The sequence below is a fragment of the Pan paniscus genome, chromosome 1 (genome assembly GCF_029289425.2).
Source record: "Pan paniscus chromosome 1, NHGRI_mPanPan1-v2.0_pri, whole genome shotgun sequence".
Taxonomy (NCBI): domain Eukaryota; kingdom Metazoa; phylum Chordata; class Mammalia; order Primates; family Hominidae; genus Pan; species Pan paniscus.
The window spans coordinates 118,891,949-118,900,433 of NC_073249.2; positions in this window are offsets into that span (position 1 = coordinate 118,891,949).

Here is an 8,485-nt window from a genome sequence, read left to right on the forward strand (position 1 = left end):
CACAAATGGTGTTTTTACTTACATGTAAGAATGTGCAGTATTTGGTTTTCTGTTTCTGCATTAATTCGCCTAGGAGCATGGTATGTTTTTCTATATGTTTGTCTTGTCTCTGATTTCCTTCCACAGTGTTTTGGAATCCTTGTTGTAGAGATCTTTCACTTCCCTGGTTAGCTGTATTCCTAGGCATTTTATTCTCTTTGTGGCTATTGTGAATGGGGTTGCATCCCTGATTTGGCTCTCAGCTTGGATGTTACTGATGTATACAAATGCTACTACTTTTGTACATTGATTTTATATCCTGAAACTTTACTGAAGTTGCTTAGCAGTTCTAGCCTTTGGGGAAAGACATTCAGTCAGCTACATTTGACCATGCTCCCAATAACACACAATGAAGAAAGGATAGTCTTGGGCAAAAAAAATGGAGTGTTCTAGATATAGAATTAAATCATCAGCAAAGAGACATAGTTTGACTTCTTCTGTATTTCAATGCCTTTTATTTCTTTCATTTGCCTGATTGCTCTGGCTAGGACTTCCAGTACCATGTTGCATAGGAATGGTAAGAGTGGGCATTCTTGTAGAAGTTAGAAAGAGCTCAAATGAACAATCTATGAATCAACAACTCTGTGTTGAAATAAAAAAAGAAAAAAATTAACAACCTAACATTAGACCAAGGGGAACTAGAAAAAGAAGAGCAAACCAACCCCAAAGCCAGCAGAAGAAAAGAAAACCAAAATCAGAGCTGAACTGAATAAAATTGAGATGTGAAAATGCATACAACAGCTCAACAAATCCAGAAAAAAAAAACTGGAAGAAATGGGTGAATTCCTGGAAACATACATTCTCCCAAGATTGAACCAGGAAAAAGCTGAAATCCTGGAACAGACCATAAGGAGTTCTAAATTGAATTGGTAATAAAAAACCAACCAACCAGAAAAAGGCCCAGAACAGGTGGATTCATTGCTGAATTCTTATATAATAAAGAGCTGGTAACAATTCTACTGAAATTATTCCAAACAACTGAGGAGGAAGGACTCCACCCTAACTCCTATCAGGAGGCCAGCCTCATTCTGATACCAAAACCTGGCAGAGACACACAACATTAAAAAAAAACTTCAAGCCGATATGCCTGATGAACATAGAGACACAAAACTCCTCAACAAAATACTGGCAAATCCAACCCAGCAGCACATCAAAAGCCAATGCACAATGAAGAAGTAGGCTTCATTCCTGGGATGCAAGGTTGGTTCAACATACGTTATGTGATTCATCACGTAAATTGAACTAAAACTGAAAACAACATGATTATCTCAATAGATGCAGAAAAGGCTTTTGATAAAATTCAACATCCCTTCATGTTAAAACTCCCAACAAACTAGACACCAAAGGAACATACCTCAAAATAATAAGTGCTATCTATGACGAACCCACAGCCAACATCATAAGGAATGGGCAAAAGCTGGAAGCATTCCCCCTAAGAACTGGTAAAAGAACAAAACAATAAATTACACTTCAATAATACTTTTAAAAAATTGCTCTTCAAAGACATTGGTAAGAGAATGAAAAGACAAGCCACACTTAGGTAGAAAATATTTGGAAATTATGTATCCGATAGAGGACCTCTGTCTGCAACACTAAGGGAACTCTCAAAATTTATTAATAAACAGGCAATCAAATTTTCAAATGAATAAAAGATTTGTAGAGATATTCCACAAGGAAGATATATGGAAGGCACATAACAATATGACAAGATATTCAATATCATTAGTCACTAGGAAAATGCAAATTTAAACCACTGTATACCAAGTAAAATGACTGAAGTTAAAAGAATCACCGTTCCACATATTGGCAAAGATGTATGGAAACAAAAACACTCATACACTGTTGATGGGAATGTGAAATTTTACAAGCATGTTATAAAACAGTTTGGCAGCTTCTTAAAATAGTAAACCTGTACCTATCATATGATACTGCTATTTCACTCAAATGAAAGGAAAGGATATGTCCATACAAATTTGTTGATAAAAGCTTTAGTTTTTAAACCAGAGCCATCCAAATCTATGAACAGGTGAATAAATAAAATAAACTGTGATATAACCATCACATGGAATATTAGCAATATAGCAGAGTGATCTATTAATACACATGACAACAAAGCTACATCTCAAAATAATTATTCTGAATTAAAAAATGAAACCAAAATAATGTACATAGTATATAATCCTATTTATAGAAAACTTGAGAAAATTTAAATTAATCTATTATGACAGAAAGCCAACCAGTGGTTGTCTGAGGTGTGGGGAGAAAGGTGAGGGAGGAATTACTAGGTAAACAAGGACACTTTGGAAGTGGTAGATATATCCACTATCTTTTTTGTTTGTTTGTTTTTTGACACAGGGTCTGGTTCTATCACCCAGACTGGAGTGCAGTGGCACACTCTTGGCTCACTGCAACCTCTGTCTCCTGGGCTCAAGCCATCCTCCCAACCCAGCCTCCCAAGTAGCCGGGACTACAAGCACATGCCGCCACGCCTGGCTAATTTTTGTATATTTTTTAGACACAGGGTTTCACCACGTTTCCCAGGCTGGTCTTGAACTCTGAACTCAAGCAATCCACCTGCCTTGGCCTCCCAAAGTGCTGGGATTACAGGCATGAGCCACCATGCCCGGCCTGTATTTACTAATCCTGATTGCAGATGTGTACTATGCTCAAACTTTTTAAATTATACACTTTAATTATGTGCAGTTTTTTGCATGTAAGTTATATATCAATATAATTGCTAAAAGTTTAAAACATTATTTTAAAACTGCCATAGCTTGATTTAATACATCTTTTTATATTTTAAAAACTGATAAAATTCTGTATATTATCAGGACAAAAGAGAAAAAGCATATGATTACCTTGACATACACAGAAAACGCATTTGGCAAATTGAAAACTTTTTTCATCATTAACAAAAACAAACTCTCAACTTGGTAAGAACAGAAGGCAACACTTCCAACCCTGCAAGGGCAGATTTGAAAAACCCACAGGTAACATTAATAAGATTGAATGCTTTCTATTAAACAGTGAAAAAGGTAGAATATCTGCTGTTACTCTTTCAATCCAGCATTAAACTAGAGATGTTATCCAATGCAATAAAGTAAGAACATAAATAAACAGAAACATTGAAAAGCTTGAAAAGAAAGAATTGAAGCTGTCTAGAATTGAAGCTGTCTTTATTCACGGATCATGATTATGTATGTAAACAATTCCAGAAATCTACAAAAATATACCAAAACTATTAAGCAAGTTTGGCAATGTTGCAGAATATAAGTTCAATATAAATAGTCTGTTGTATTTCTGTATATTAGCAATGAGTGTTTGGAAAATAAAATAAAAATACAATTTCATTTAAAGTAACATCTAAATACGTGATGTGCTTAGAAATAAATTCAAGAAAATTTATGTAAGGCCAGTACACTGAAAACTACAAAACATTGCTTTGAGAAATTAGATATATATATATATATAAACAAACTAAATTGGTGGGGAGATAAACCTTGTCATGGATCAGAAGAGCTGTTATAGTTAAAAAGTCAGTTCTTCCCAAATTGATCTCCAGATGCAATGCAATTCTAACAAAAAATTCCAACAGGCAATTTGGTAGAAATTTACAAGCTGATTTATATGAAAATGTCAGTGATCAAGAATAATATGAGAGCAATATTATAAAAGAACAATGGTGAATGAATTCACTACCTATTTCCAGATTTACTATACAGCTATGGAAATCAAGACCATGTGTATTGTTGAAAAAAATAGAACATATATCAATGGAAGAGAAAAGAGAACTCAGAAATAGACCCTTACATATATGTCTAATAAATTATTCTTAGACGTGAATATAGTTATATGTATATATACATAATCACCTGTTTGATGATTTCTATCTTTATCTCCAAAACAGGGAACATTAAGAGAACATAAAAAGAAGCCACAATATAGGAGAAATTATATTTATCTCCAACAAAAGATTTTTTAATGGTATATATATAATGCAGTCTGATAAGATAAACAGCACAATGAAACAATTTCTCAAAAGACTTGAATAGATACTTCAGAAAAGAAGATATATGAAGGGTCAATTTGCAAATGAAATGATGCTCAACTCTTTAGTCATCAGGGAGATCAATCAATACAATGCTGAGATACCATTACATGTCCATGAGAATGGCTAAAATTAAAAAGACTGAAAATACCACATGTTGGTGAGGATATAAAGCACTTGGAAGTCCTATACTTGTGGGAATGAAAAATGGCACAACTCCTTTGAAAATCTGGCTAACAGTTTCTCATAAGACTAAACATGTACAGATCAAATGGACAGTCCTTGCACTCCTAGGAATTTACACTCTATGTCCACACAATGATCTGTATGTGGATGCTCATGATACTTTATGCATTATAGCCCAAACCTAGAATGACACAAATGTCCAATAACAAGTGAATGTATAAACAAACATAGTGTAGCCACACAAAGGAATACTACTCAGCAATTACAAGGCATTAACTGTTGATGAAAATGCTCACATGGATGGATTTTCAAATTAATATGATGCATGAAAGAAGGCAGATGCAAAAGAACACAGGTATAATTTCATTTATAGAAAATGGTGAAAAAGGCACTGCCAGAAAGTGACAGTGGCTCCTTGAACCTGAGGGTTGAAATACTGATTAACTGCAAAGGGTTACAAGAAATTTTGGGCTTATGGAAATTCCTATATCTTGATTATGGCAGTAGTTCCATTAGTGTATACATTTGTGAACATGCATTGGATTACATAGTTTAAAGTGGTGCAGTCTATTGTACTTAATAAATACCTTTATAAAGTTTATTTAATCATCTTAATTTCTCCATACTAGCAATTAGCTGCTAGAAAATGAAATTCAATAAAACATAATAGAGATTAATATCCAAAATCATTACATATTTAAGAATACATATAATGAAGCAGGTACAAAGCCCCTGAAAGCTATTGGTGAGAGAAATTAAAGAAGACTAAATAGAGAAATATATATTACATTCACGGATTGGAAGATTCAATTTTGTTAAGATATTACATCAACATAATTCTGACTAATGTTTCCAGTAGGAATTTTTAGAGAAATGTAAAAGCTAATTTCAAAATGTATTTGAAAATCAAAAAAGCTAGAACAGGCAAGTTGGTCTTGAAGAAGCAGTAAGTTGTAGGAGTTATTCTGCTGGATTTCAAAACTCATTTAGAGCTACAATAATTTAAAAACTATAGTACTAGTGTAAGTATATAGAAGTATATCAAGATAAAAAGAATACAGACTCAAACATTATGCTCACATATATACAGTTATTTAAAGTTTTTAAAAACAAACATGCCAGTGCCTCTCATTGGGGAAATGAAAGACTTTTCAATAAAAAGTTCTTGAGTGAAAGAAGTTTAAGACCAGCCTGAGCAACACAGCAAGACCTTGTCTCTACAAAAAATTTTTAAAAAAATTAGCCAGAAATGGTGATGTGTGCCTAGAGTTTGAACTACTTGGAAAGCTGAGGCAGGAGGATCACTTGTGCCCAGGATTTGGGTATGCAGTGAGCACTCCAGCCTAGATGACAGAACGAGAACCTGTCTCAAAAAAAAAAAAAAAAAAAAGCATGTCACACTCATAGTAAGTGGCCAGAACATAATGCTGACTGCATGTTGTGAGGAAATGTATTAAATGAAACAAATTGAATTCAAGAAGGTTTTTTGTTTGTTTGTTTGTTTTGTTTTTTAATGTGTGTTTGTTTGTTTTGCAGAAATGAGGTACAGGGGAGAGAAACACCTACTTGGAAAGCACCGAAACAACTGAATTGGAAAATGTGGAAAGGGGATTGGGGGAGGGGACTCTTTCTGAGATCCGGCTCCAGTACTAACAGCAAAGGGACCTTGGGCAAGTTACAGACTCTCTGTGCCTTGGTTTTGTCATCAGCAAAACAGAATCATCCCATAAACTGTAAGGTCCATGGTATCAGAGGGTCCCCAGTCTGACTGCACATCTAAGTCATGTTAACAAACACATTCCAGGCCCCAACTGAGCACACTGAATCAGAATCCATGCAAGGAGGACAATGAACTTGTATTTGCACTGACCTTCCAGGTGTTTCTTACTCTGATCAACTTGGGGGTAGGAACCATTGAGCTGCATCACATCATTCCAAAGCCCAAACACAGAAGCAGAACAAGAATATATTCAATGCATTCTCTAAAGTGGAGAAAACTGTTGAGGGAACCTAGAAGTGAAGGAAACCTGGCTTGCTGGGCTCCATCTTAACTTTATCCTGACTACGGCAGAGACAGGAGCACTTTGGGACACATGCCTGAGGTAGTGACAGTCCAGCATTGAAACAGTGGAAGCCCTAGTTTCAAATTCAAGCTTGCTTTGAGTAGAAATTAAGTTTACATCTTTTTGCATAGCAACAGGGCCAGTTTTCTCCAAGCTGCTCAATTTACAAGAAAAGGAATCATACTGCTAAGAATTCAAACTTCAGCAGACATGGGTAAACAAGGAACTCTTACAAATCTATTCTAGCAACCTAACAAGAAACCAGAAATTTAGCAAGTTCTTTCATGCTCAGGACACTTGTGTTCACTAGATCAGAGGCACTGAGACATGAAGAAAAGACCCGCTAAAAAGGGAAAGCCTTCCTTCCTGCCCTAGGACACCCCTGCCAACTTCAGGGAGGTGGGAACCCAGCTGCGCTCTCTACAGTATGGGTTACTTTTGTGTCTGGAAGGTGTCTGACATCCTGAGACCTGGACCCATTTCAAGGAGCTTTGGGAAGAGCCCAGATCACTGATGGAATTGGACAGTGCGTGGAAATGGTTCAGCAGGACGAGGGTAAGTGCAGGATCACGGCCAGGTCATTCTGAGAGACAATGAGTGGCACTGATGGGGTCAGACAAAGATTAAAAACAAAAGTTTGTGCTTCGACTTCAGAAACTCAAATCAAAAACTAATTTGCTCTTATAAGTAATAAGCATTTTTCTATCTACATGAGAATTTAATCTCAAAACAGAAATCAGAAAAAATATCAAGTCCAGGGCATAAAACCTAAACCAGTGCTTAGATTTATTCATTTTAAATAGAACTAAGAGTAAAATCTTCTCCATAAAATATATATTGTATCTATACATAAAATATATATTGTATCTGAGTTCAGGGTGTAATGAGTGTGACCATGGACTACCCAGCATTCATGTGGAAGTGAAGGAAGAGGACTGGATCAATCCCAGTGGAAAGCGTGCCTCTCAGCAGCCCGCACCATCCTCCACCTACACTGTGTAATGACAGTGCTTTGAGATGTAGCAAAGGCTATAAATTTATCTATTCTCTGGTGTCTCAGAGACCTGACATTCTGTGTCAGAAAGAAAAGTTATAAAAAGGCAAAAGTCTTAATGAGAATCATTGGTACTCAATAGAATAGTGAATTAAATACAGCCAAGGGAAGACCCAAGTCTCATATTTCTCTTGTATATTCCAAAGTTCCAGTGAAATTCCAGGTAATAGAGGTTATTTCCCACACTGTTAAAGCAAGGTTGCAGACACTTCTGAATTTTGGTCCCAATGCTGAAGGAGGGCACACCTCTGTCCTGGAAAATGACACAGGAATGAATGCTCTTCCCATGACTCATTCTGGTCATTCTTCCAGCATCACAGAAACCAAAAAATAGAAATATAGCCAAATACATGATTTGCTATCCCTCTTCTTCAGGTTTCTTACCTGTTTCTTATGGATAATAACATTGCCTTAAGGATTATGATGAAAATATGATATCCAAGTATGTGTACAGTTTTGAACAAAATGCCTAGTATGAATTGGTCAATAAATAATTATGTTTATTTATTGAATTACATGGATTCTATAAATAATTACTGAATAATTATTGTGATTCCTTTTATTGGCAGTGCTCAAAATGCATCCCTGTGTGACCTCAAGTAAACCAGTAACTTTGTGAACCTGCAGTTTTATCATTTTAAAAATGAAGAAACTAGACAGATTTTCATTCTGACACAGAATGTCAGGTCTTTGAGACACCAGAGAATAGATAAATTTATAGCCTTTGCTACATCTCAAAGCACTGTCATTACACAGTGTAGGTGGAGGATGGTGCGGGCTGCTGAGAGGCACGCTTTCCACTGGGATTGATCCAGTCCTCCTCCTTCACTTCCACATGAATGCTGCGTAGCCCGTGGTCACACTCATCACACCCACAACTCAGGCAAGTCCAGCAGCCACACTTAGGAGACCTGGGCTACAGGACAATCTCCCAAGTCCTAGCCTCACAAAACCTAGTTGAAGATGGAAGCTGAGAAAGTGAGGAGGTGGTTTGGGGGAGCACGCTCCCCTACTCATCCCTCTCATCTCAAACTCACCTTCTACTGCACAGGAACACTGAGGATCACCAACCACCCGTGACCAAGAGCTTGATCT